At 50.7% G+C, this 12045-nt stretch overlaps 1 protein-coding gene across 1 annotated transcript in view; it reads right to left on the reverse strand.

The window, feature by feature from the left end:
* LOC141161556 (aldehyde oxidase-like) overlaps window positions 1–12045 on the reverse strand; it is a 151507-nt gene that overhangs the window by 98521 nt on the left and 40941 nt on the right. The window lies entirely within an intron of this gene.

Genomic DNA, 12045 nt, shown 5'->3' on the forward strand with positions numbered 1-12045 from the left:
ATTCTAGGTGTGCTATCCTGCTAAAGCACCTGAGATGTTGTGACCATGTGACAGTCACATGTTTATAGAGGAACCAGGCTCTGCCTTGTGCTTCTCATGTGTTTATTTTACTGTGACATGTCTGCAATTCAGCCCCCTGCAACAGAGGTGTTTGTGTGTTGTGTATTATGGACATGGCAAAGCGGTGTATTTGAATTCCATAATTGTAGCATGTGTGTGTACTATGGATGTAGCAAAGCTGTGTGTGTACCATGGATGTAGAAAAGCTGTATGCATGTGTGTGGTTTTAGCAGAGCTGTGTGTGTGTTTGTATGATATAGATGTAGCATAGGTGTGTGTACTTTGGTCATAGTGTTGTGTGTATTATGGTTGTAGCAAAGCAGTGTGGTTGTAGCAGAGCAGTGTGTGCGACCTATGGCTTCAATGTGTGTACTACAGTCATGGCCAAAAGTATTGAGAATTGTGGAACCCCAGGGGTCTGGTTACCACAGTAATAGCAATATTACGTCTGAGAGCAGGTGGGAGGTCTCCTGGTCAGGTGCCCTAAGCATGCCACACCTCCTGCCCAGTCCTGGGAGGGGAAGAACTTCCCCTATAAAAAACTGGGGGCTGAGGCAGGGTTAGAAAGGAAGAAGAGGAGTCCCAGACAGAGACACAGTCTGGTCTGGAGTGGAGCAGATACAGGGAGAGCAAGATCAGGAGCTCTGTGGGAGCAGTGATAAAAGGGGTCAGAGACTGGAAGCTGTAGAGCTCATCCTGACTGAAGAGATCTCACCGGACACGGAGTCCGAGGCTGTGGGGACTGATCCATACCCAGCAGCAGAAACCGACCGGCAGGGGATTTCAGGTCCTCTGGCCAAGAAACCCGAAGGCACGGTCACAAGCAAGGGGACCAGCACCGCCGGCGTGGAGCGGAGGCTACCAGAAGGCCCCGAGTCACCGGCCATACGGGTGAGCACCACACGGTACACTCAGGGACGTGGGCTACTTCTACCCGCTTCTAGCAAGGTAGCCAGGAAGAGTACAATAGTTGGGGAGGCCTACAACTCCGCCTGGCCAGGGGAGATCCTATCTGCTCACAGACTGACCAGGCCCCGATCGCTAGCCAGTACTCCCGGGAGGGTCTACCTTTGCCACCAGTAAAGACCCTGAACTACACCGCACCGTCTCTGAGTGGTTCCTGGTGCCCGCGTGCAATTCTGCTATCCCCATCATCCACGTCCGCTGCCCTGTTGGGGGTTATACTATCCACGCTGCACAACCGTACCACCGCTGCAGCGGCGGTTCCATAACCGCATTCAACGGGTGGCGTAGTCGAACTCTATAACATCTTATTCTAAGTTCTGCCACTTGGTTTGACACCCTGGGCACGGACCGGGTCACCGCCACGAGGACTACTACCCCTATCAGATCCGGCTCCGGGTATTCCCCGCATGCGCAACGCTGCCCAACATGGCCCAGGGGGCGCGTCAACTTTGGCGCAGTCGGCAGGATTTCGTGCCCGCAACCACCGGGTACTGCGTGCCTGAAAAAGACTGTTAAACTTACCTGTGGTGAACATTCCCGCCATCCGACGCCATCTTCTGCCTTCTTCCCGCCATCCGTGGAGTTTTCCCGCCATCCGACGCCATCTTCTGCCTTCTTCCCGCCATCCGTGGAGTTTTCCCGCCATCCGACGCCATCTTCTGCCTTCTTCCCGCCATCCGTGGAGTTTTCCCGCCATTGGACGCCATCTTGAGGACGCCGCGTGGGAAGAAGAGGGGCGTGGACTCCGAAAGCGCGCGAGAACTGAAGCTCCGCCTCACGTCCGGACGTTGCGTAAGGTCCTGGAAGGAGCCCAGCAGACGCCGACGTCACAGGAGCGCGACGGAAGGTCCTCGACCCTGACGATCCACTGCGGAGCCGCGGCCTACGGAAGAGGATCATCGCAAGGTAGGCCACGGTCCACTAGGGGGGAGGAGGATGTCGGATACAGAGGAGAGCTTCACTGCCACAGCCACCGCTAGCGCCACCGCTGCTGCGGTCATGCCTTTCACTATGCCCTATATCCCGGGGGCAGCCTGGCTACCCCAGTACTCAGGGGAGTCACATACCCTAACTGACTTCAGAGAAAAGCTGGATAGCCTCTTCCAGGTGTACCCCCTCACAGAAGAGCAAAAAGTGAGCATCCTGGTGGCTCAATTAACAGGGGCAGCCCAAAGGGAGGTAAAGTCCTGGCCACTTGGGAGGAGGAGGACTGTCGCAGAGATACTAGCCCGGCTGAAGGACACCTTTGATACCCGTACCTCAGCCGAGATCAAGCTTAGATTGTACGGGTGCAAGCAGCGAGCACATGAGAATATAAGGGACTATGCACTAAACCTACAAGAGGCCCTGAGAGCCATTAAGCAGGCCGACCCTGACGGCCTGGGAAACGAAGACAAGTTGTTGACTGAACAATTTATAGAGGGTCTACATTGCAATGCCCACCGAACCCAGTTGCGGGCAATGGCCTTACAGGACCCTCATCTGGACTTTGCACAGTTCAAGGACAGAGCCATCCGGGTGCTCCGAGAACCGGCACCAGGTGGCGCTGTGACCCACAGACGCCCTACTACCACTTACCACCAGGAGACGGCGCCCTTGTCGGCAGGGCCTGTGGGAGCTGATGCGCAGGCTTTAAACAATGACCCAGATACAGACCTGCACCATCAGGTCCAAGAGCTAACTAAAAGCGTTGCTGCGCTAACCCGAACTGTGCAGTCTTTACAGGTTTCTACTCCAGGGAAGATTCAGCTGGCATCCGGACCGGAGGATATCCCATGGCGACGACCAAGGAGGACCCCACCGGCCAGAGGAAGACCCAGCGACCGATACAACGAGGACGGACAACCCATCTGCCGCCGCTGCAATCAACCCGGACATATGGCAAGGTACTGTCATTTAAACTGGCACAACCTGGGGTAGAGGGCCAACCCCTAGGAATAAGATCACCAGGCCCATCGAACTGGCGTGACAAATATGTGGGAGGACATCCAGTCTTGCCTGTGGTACTGGATGGCATTCCTATGAGTGCCCTACTGGACACCGGGTCACAGGTCACCACCATCCCGTACGTGCTCTTCAAGCAGTACTGGAATGACTCGGATATAACTCGCTACCCTGACGACGACTTGAGTATCATCGCCAGCAATGGTCAGCCCGTGCCACAGATCGGATTTAAAGAGGTGACCATTAAAATCGGTAAAGTCGAACTGGCAGCACAGGGACTGATCATTGTGGACATTGACAAGCGCGAGAGTCACCCAAAGATAACTCTAGGAACTAATGTGATTGAAAATTGTCTTGCAGAGGTGATTCTCATTTTACAGCAGGGTGCCAAGAACGCCAGCTCCGGTCAGCAGCGAGTGCTCCAAAAAGAGATCCGGGCACTGATGCGACGGCAACAGGTAGAACTCTCCGGTGGTGAGATTGGTAGCGTGAGAATGTGTGACCCTTTCCCTATTGCCATGCCCCCGAAAAGTGAAATGATGATTTGGTGCCGGGCAGCTATTGGTCTGAGAGGTAGAGATTACCAGGCAATGGTAGAACCAGTCTACTCAGACAGTAGGCCCACCATTTTGACGGCACGGGGGGTGGTTGATGTACGCCATGGGAGGGTGCCCGTTCGCATAATAAATATCGGGAAGAGGGAAGTGTACCTGCCCCGGTATGCTACGCTAGCCAAATTGTATACCATCAACCAAAATTCTGTACAGTCCGTGGAACCCTTGCCTCCATCTCATCCAGAGGAAGGTAACGGCTCTAAGCAACAAATGGAGGACTGGTGTCAGCAACTGCATTTGGGTACTGACTCCACTCCCTCACACCAGAAGCAGGGAGTCTACCGGGTGATCCAGGAATACGAGAGAGTGTTCAGTAAACACCCGTTAGACTTCGGGCGAGTAAAGGGGGTAGAACACCACATCCCCACGGGAGACCATCCTCCCATAAAGGAGAGATACCGACCCGTACCCCCTGCACACTACCAACACGCCAAGGGGATGCTTAGAGACATGAAGGAGGCTGGGGTAATCAGGGATAGCTGTAGCCCCTGGGCAGCTCCACTAGTCTTGGTTAAAAAAAAAGACAACACCATGAGAATGTGTGTAGACTACCGGAAAATCAACCGTATCACACACAAAGATGCGTACCCCTTACCAAGGATAGAGGAGTCTTTGGCTGCTTTAAAATCTGCTAACTTCTTCTCCACTTTGGATCTCACTAGCGGGTACTGGCAGGTTCCTGTAGCAGAGGCGGACCGGGAGAAGACCGCATTCACCACCCCGATGGGACTTAGCGAGTTTACCTGCAACGCACCAGGAACCTTCCAACGATTGATGGAATGCTGTCTGGGACACCGGAACTTTGAGACGGTCCTGCTGTACCTGGACGATGTTATAGTTTATTCCAAAACCTACGAGGACCACCTGAAACACCTGGCGGAAGTGTTTGAAGCCCTGGCAAACTACGGTCTGAAGGTGAAACCGTCGAAGTGTCACCTGCTAAAACCAAAAGTGCAGTACCTGGGACACGTGGTGAGTGCTGACGGAGTGGCTCCCGACCCTGATAAGATCACCGCGATTAAGGAATGGCCAAGACCCTCCAGCGTAAGGGAAGTACGGCAGTTCCTCGGGTTGGTAGGCTACTACCGAAGATTCATTCCCGGTTTCACCAAAAAGGCAGCTCCTATGCAGGACCTCCTGATAGGCCAGTCCAGGAAGGCCAAGAACCAGAAGCCGCCCTTCAGATGGGAGAAGCTGGAAGAAGAGTCCTTCCGCCAGCTGAAGATGGCCCTCACGGGGGATGAAATCCTGGCATACCCTGATTACAGCCAGCCCTTTATCCTCTACACCGACGCAAGTAACATCGGGCTAGGAGCCGTACTGTCCCAGATCCAGCAGGGGAGAGAACGGGTAATTGCTTACGCCAGCCGAAAACTGCGACCCACCGAAAGAAACCCTGAGAATTACAGCTCATTCAAGCTAGAGTTCCTGGCAGTGGTGTGGGCAGTCACCGAACGCTTTAAGCACTACCTCGCCTCTTCCCGGTTCACCGTGTACACGGATAACAACCCGTTGATACACCTGGACACTGCAAGACTCGGTGCCCTGGAGCAGAGATGGATGGCCCGCCTGTCCAACTATGAATTCACGATCAAATACCGGGCAGGACGCTCCAATACCAACGCGGATGCCTTGTCCAGAATGCCAAACCTACCGGACGTAGGGGAAGATCCAGAGGAACTGGAAGAAGTTGAACTCCCCGCGTTCCACCGTCATGGGACTACCCAGTATTCCCACCGTGTAAGGGGTAAGCAATCCGCTACGTTCAACCCCTTACCTCATTACAACTGGGCGGAAACGCAAGACAGTGACCCCGCCGTCCGACTGGTGAAGGAGATGCTGATTCAGCCAGATGTTCGCCTTGACCCAGACGCTCCGGAGGAAACCAAGCAACTGTGGGCTGAGAAGAGTCGACTGTTCCTTTACAAGGGGAAGTTGTGCCGTAGAATGGTTAACTCCCGGACGCATGAACTGATCTGGCAAGTAGTGGTGCCAAGAAGAGACGCGGCTATGGTACTGGAGGCATACCACGACGGAGCTGGGCACTTCGGATGGAAGAAGCTGGAGTTCCTGCTGCGCGGGCGGTTCCACTGGGTAGGCATGAGAGGAACCATCGAGAGGTGGTGCAGAGACTGTGGCCCATGCAACCTAAGAAGGAAGGACCGTGCCAATCAGAAGACTCCCCTGCAGTCCATCGTCACCAGGCAGCCGTTGGAACTGGTAGCCTTGGATCATGTAAAACTGACCCCCAGCAGAAGTGGCTACGTCTATGCGTTAACCATCGTGGATCACTACTCCCGGTTCTTGGTTGTAGTCCCCGTCAAGGACTTAACGGCTCAAACAGCAGCTAGAGCCTTTCAGCAGCACTTCTGCCGTCCACACGGATACCCAGAGCAGGTGCTGACGGACCAGGGACCTGCCTTTGAAGCGGAAGTCTTCCAGGAGTTCTGCACTCTGTATGGCTGCCGGAAGATAAGAACAACACCCTATCACCCGCAAACCAATGGGCTCTGCGAGAAGATGAACCAGGTGGTGATAGACCTTCTGAAAACATTGCCCCTGGAAGAACGCAGTCTGTGGCCTGAGAAACTGCCTGATCTGGTGGACCTATACAACCACATCCCTGTAGGTTCCACCAACTGTACCCCGGCTTACCTAATGAGAGCAAGACCTGGTAAGCTGCCTGTTGATCTGGATATGGGAGTCCTGACACCCGAGGACACTTCACCAGAAGCAGACTGGGACACAGAGAGGCAGCAGCAGTACCGGAAAGTACAGGAGAGCGTTGAGCGAAGTCTCTGTCAAGCAAGAGAAAGACAGGAGAAGACTTACAACCAGTATGCTCCCGCTGTTCCCCTGGTACCTGGAGAGCAGGTCTTGAAAAGGAAGAGACGGCTCCACAAGTTGGACGACCAGTGGGAGAAGGACCCGTACACCGTACTGCCATCAAGCCATGAAAACCCAAAAATCTGCACAATCAGTAAGGATGGAGGAGAAACCACAGCAATTGTCTCCCGAGATCACCTGAAGAAGTGTCCCGAGCAGCTACGAAACCCTGAAGAAGATCAAGAAAACCCTCGACCCGCAGAGGAAAGGGAAGAAATGGGCAGTACTGTACTCGGAGACTTCCCTCGGTCTTGGACACAAGTAAATGGCGCTGTTGTGGTACCCGTCCTCACCTTCCTCCAGCCAGCATCCCAAGTGCCTACGGAAAAACAGGTAGAGCTGGAAGAGCAGCCGGTCCAGGAGGCAGAAGACCCCACACAAGCAGACCAGGAGAATCGACCCTCTGCTTATAGTGAGCCTGCCGTGCCCCTAGTGAGCCAAAGAACCCGTAGACAGCTGCCCAGCTTACCTTTGACAGCTCCTACACCCTGTAGCTTAGGACCGGTCAGTAAGCTCCGTAGGTCTACTAGGGCCACTAGAGGCCAGTTGCCAGTACGTTGGAGGATCTAAAGTGTTCAGACTGTTTTATTGGTATTTACCTGTTTACTGTTGCTTGTAAATAATTATGTTTTTCCAGTTAGTTTATAGGTGTCTTTTGTGGATTAACCGGAATTCTTTGTATATATGTTTGGAGCGTAACCCAGGAATGGACTAAGACTGCTAAAGACTCGGGGTAGGACAGACCCCCACCTGGTTACGGCTCCCTGTTCTTTGGTGAAATGGACACCCCTATTGCTTCATAAACTGCACCCGGTTGCGGACACGCCGTGACCACCCTAACGTGTTTTTCCTTATTGTATTGTTCCTGTTTATACCCTGTTATGTTTTCAAAAATATGTTTAGTCCCGGAGTACTAAATTTTACTAGGGGGGAATGTGGAACCCCAGGGGTCTGGTTACCACAGTAATAGCAATATTACGTCTGAGAGCAGGTGGGAGGTCTCCTGGTCAGGTGCCCTAAGCATGCCACACCTCCTGCCCAGTCCTGGGAGGGGAAGAACTTCCCCTATAAAAAACTGGGGGCTGAGGCAGGGTTAGAAAGGAAGAAGAGGAGTCCCAGACAGAGACACAGTCTGGTCTGGAGTGGAGCAGATACAGGGAGAGCAAGATCAGGAGCTCTGTGGGAGCAGTGATAAAAGGGGTCAGAGACTGGAAGCTGTAGAGCTCATCCTGACTGAAGAGATCTCACCGGACACGGAGTCCGAGGCTGTGGGGACTGATCCATACCCAGCAGCAGAAACCGACCGGCAGGGGATTTCAGGTCCTCTGGCCAAGAAACCCGAAGGCACGGTCACACGCAAGGGGACCAGCACCGCCGGCGTGGAGCGGAGGCTACCAGAAGGCCCCGAGTCACCGGCCATACGGGTGAGCACCACACGGTACACTCAGGGACGTGGGCTACTTCTACCCGCTTCTAGCAAGGTAGCCAGGAAGAGTACAATAGTTGGGGAGGCCTACAACTCCGCCTGGCCAGGGGAGATCCTATCTGCTCACAGACTGACCAGGCCCCGATCGCTAGCCAGTACTCCCGGGAGGGTCTACCTTTGCCACCAGTAAAGACCCTGAACTACACCGCACCGTCTCTGAGTGGTTCCTGGTGCCCGCGTGCAATTCTGCTATCCCCATCATCCACGTCCGCTGCCCTGAGGCCATACCCCTCCCGTTGGGGGTTATACTATCCACGCTGCACAACCGTACCACCGGCCTCAGCGGTCTGCCCTGCAGCGGCGGTTCCATAACCGCATTCAACGGGTGGCGTAGTCGAACTCTATAACATCTTATTCTAAGTTCTGCCACTTGGTTTGACACCCTGGGCACGGACCGGGTCACCGCCACGAGGACTACTACCCCTATCAGATCCGGCTCCGGGTATTCCCCGCATGCGCAACGCTGCCCAACATGGCCCAGGGGGCGCGTCAGAATGACACCAAAATTATATTTTCACATGATCTGCTGGCCTCTGCGTTTTATTAGTGTTTGTCTGATGTTTATATCACATACAGAAATATAACTGCAATCATATTATGAGTACCAATAGGTTATATTGACAGTTAGAATGAGTTAATGCAGCAAGTCAATATTTGCAGTGTTGCCCCTTTTTCTTCAAGACCTCTGTAATTCTCCCTGGCATGCTCTCAATCAACTTTTGGACCAAATCCTGACTGATAGCAGTCCATTCTTGCATAATCAATGCTTGCATTTTGCCAGAATTTGTTGGTTTTTGTTTGTCCACCCGTCTCTTGATGATTAACCACAAGTTCTCAATGGGATTAAGATCTGGGGAGTTTCCAGGCTATGGACCCAAAATCTCTATGTTTTGTTCCATGAGCCATTTAGTTATCACCTTTGCTTTATGGCAAGGTGCTCCATCATGCTGGAAAAGGCATTGTTGGGCGCCAAACTGCTCTTGGACGGTTGGGAGAAGTTGCTCTTGGAGGACATTCTGGTACCATTCTTTATTCATGGCTGTGTTTTTAGGCAAGACTGTGAGTGAGCCGATTCCCTTGGCTGAGAAGCAACCCCACACATGAATGGTTTCAGGATGCTTTACAGTTGGCATGAGACAAGACTGGTGGTAGCGCTCACCTCTTCTTCTCCGAATAAGCTGTTTTCCAGATGTCCCAAACAATCGAAAAGGGGATTCATCAGAGAAAATGACTTTGCCCCAGTCCTCAGCAGTCCACTCCCTGTACCTTTTGCAGAATATCAGTCGGTCCCTGATGTTTTTTCTGGAGAGAAGTGGCTTCTTTGCTGCCCTCCTTGAAACCAGCCCTTGCTCAAAGAGTCTCCGCCTCACAGTGCGTGCAGAAGCACTCACACCAGCCTGCTGCCATTCCTGAGCAAGCTCGGCACTGTTGTTAGTCCGATCCCGCAGCTGAAACAGTTTTAAGATACGGTCCTGGCGCTTGCTGGTCTTTCTTGGGTGCCCTGGAGCCTTTTTGACAACAATGGAAGCTCTCTCCTTGAAGTTCTTGATGATGCAATAGATTGTTGACTGAGGTGCAATCTTTGTAGCTGCGATACTCTTCCCTGTTAGACCATTTTTGTGCAGTGCAGTGATGGCTGCACGTGTTTCTTTAGAGATAACCATGGTTAACTGAAGAGAAACAATGATACCAAGAACCAGCCTCCTTTTAAAGTGTCCAGTGATGTCATTCTTACTTAATCATGACTGATTGATCGCCAGCCCTGTCCTCATCAACACCCACACCTGTGTTAATGGATCAATCACTAAAATGATGTTAGCTGCTCCTTTTAAGACAGGACTGCAATGATGTTGAAATGTGTTTTGGGGGTTAAAGTTCATTTTCTGGGCAAATATTAACTTTGCAAGTACAGTAATCGCTGTTAAGCTGATCACTCTTTGACATTCACGAGTATATGCAAATTGCCATTACAAAAAATGAAGCAGTAAACTTTGGAAAAATTACTATTTGTCTCATTCTCAATACTTTTGGCCATGACTGTATGGCTGTAGCAGAGCTCTGTGTGCATGTGTGTATGGAATCCAGCTGTGTATGTGTGTACTATGGCTGCAGTGGAGCTATGTGTGTACTATGACTGTAGAAGAGGTATGTATGTCTGTATTATGGTTGACGCAGAGCTGTGTGTGTGCAATGGTTGTAGCAGAGCTATGTGTGAACTAAGGCTGTAACAAAGCTGGGTGAGTACTATGATTGTAGCAGAGCTAAATGTGTACATACTACAGCTGTAGAAGAGCGGTGTGTGTAATGTGACTATTGCAGAGTTATGTGTGTGTATTATGGGTGTAGCAGATCAGCATATGTATGAACTATGGCTGTAGCAGAGCTGTGTTTGTGTACTGTGGCTGTAGTAGAGCTGTATTTTCGATGGCAGTAACAGAGCTATGTTTGTGTAATATAGCTGCAGTAGAGCTTTGTAAGTACTATGGCTGCAGCAGAACTGTTTGTACTATGGCTGTAGCAGGGCTGTATGTAATCAATATGGCAGTAACAGCTTTGTGTATGTACTATGGCTGCAGCAGAGCTGTTTGTACTATGGCTGTAGCAGAGATGTATGTATGCAATATGGCAGTAACACCTTTGTGTATGTACTATGGCTGTAGCAGAGCTATTTGTACTATGGCTGTAACAGAGCTGTGTGTAATATGGCTGCAGTACAGCTGTGTGTGTACTATGGCTGTAGCAGAGCTGTGTGTGTAATATGGCAGTAACAGAACTTTGTGTATGTACCTTGACTTGTAGCAGAGCTGTTTGTACTATGGCTGTAACAAAGCTGTGCGTAATAAGGCTGTATCAGAGCTTTGTGTAAGTACTATGGCTGTAACCGATGTGTGTGTGTGTGTACTTTGTTTATAGCAGAGCTGTGTGTGTACTTTGACTGTAGCAAACCTGTATGTGTAAAACATGGATACAGCAATGATATCTGTCCATATATCTTAGGCGCTATTAATATATTTTTCTGAAAAAGTTCAAGCCTCATATACCTGTCCATTTGCCATATGCCAAACCGGAATACCTTTCTCTGTTACTATACTGGCAGTGGCGTACCTCCAATGCAGGTGAGCACTCAGCAGCTGAACTGAGTCATCCCCAGCCTAGCATCTGACCACTAAGTAAACCAGGTCTCCCAGGCCCGGACAGTAAGTAGCTGATTCTGATGATGTTTCCTGCCAACCTCTTCTACACGCTATAACCCTAATTATTTTTTTTGTGGTGGTGGTGGGGGGTTCTAAATTGGAATTTTTCTATGGGGAATTATGATTTCTATGTATGCCCCTGCAAATATATTTTTCTGGTTAGCCAATGAAAGTATCATTCTCATCCTAGAATACTTTTGTCTATTTGACAAATAATCTGGGGAGTGCAGTATACTGTATGTAGGGCTATGGGGAGTGCAGTATACTGTATGTAGGACTATGGGGAGTGCAGTATACTGTATGGAGGACTATGGGGAGTGAATTATACTATATAGAGGACTATGGGGAGTGAATTATACTATATAGAGGACTATGCGGGGTTCCTTTAAACTGTATGGAGGACTATGGGGAGTGGATTATACTATACTGAGGACTATTAGGGTGTATTATATTGTATGGAGGACTATGCGGTGAATTATACTCTATGGAAGACTATGGAGAGTGCATTATACTGTATGGAGGACTATGTGGAGTGCAGTATACTGTATGGAGGATTATGCTGAGTGCAGTATACTACATGGAGGAGTATGAGGTGCATTATAATACAGTATATGGAGGCGTATAGGGTGCATTACAATATATAGAGAACTATGGGGTGCATTTTAATATAGAGGACTATGGGGAGTGCATTATACTGTATGGAGGACAATGGAGTGCATTATATTGTAATGGAGAACTTTGGGGAGTGCATTAAACGGTATTGAGGACTATGGGGCCCATTATATTATATGGAGGGCTATGTGGGGACTATTATAATATATGGAGGTCTATGTGGAGGCCATTATAATCGTTGGAGGGCTATATGGTGGCCATTGTAATATTTGGAGCGCTATGT

The sequence above is a fragment of the Phyllobates terribilis genome, unplaced genomic scaffold, assembly GCF_046119375.1.
Source record: "Phyllobates terribilis strain yellow unplaced genomic scaffold, ASM4611937v1 Scaffold_9__5_contigs__length_417890890, whole genome shotgun sequence".
NCBI classification, from domain to species: domain Eukaryota; kingdom Metazoa; phylum Chordata; class Amphibia; order Anura; family Dendrobatidae; genus Phyllobates; species Phyllobates terribilis.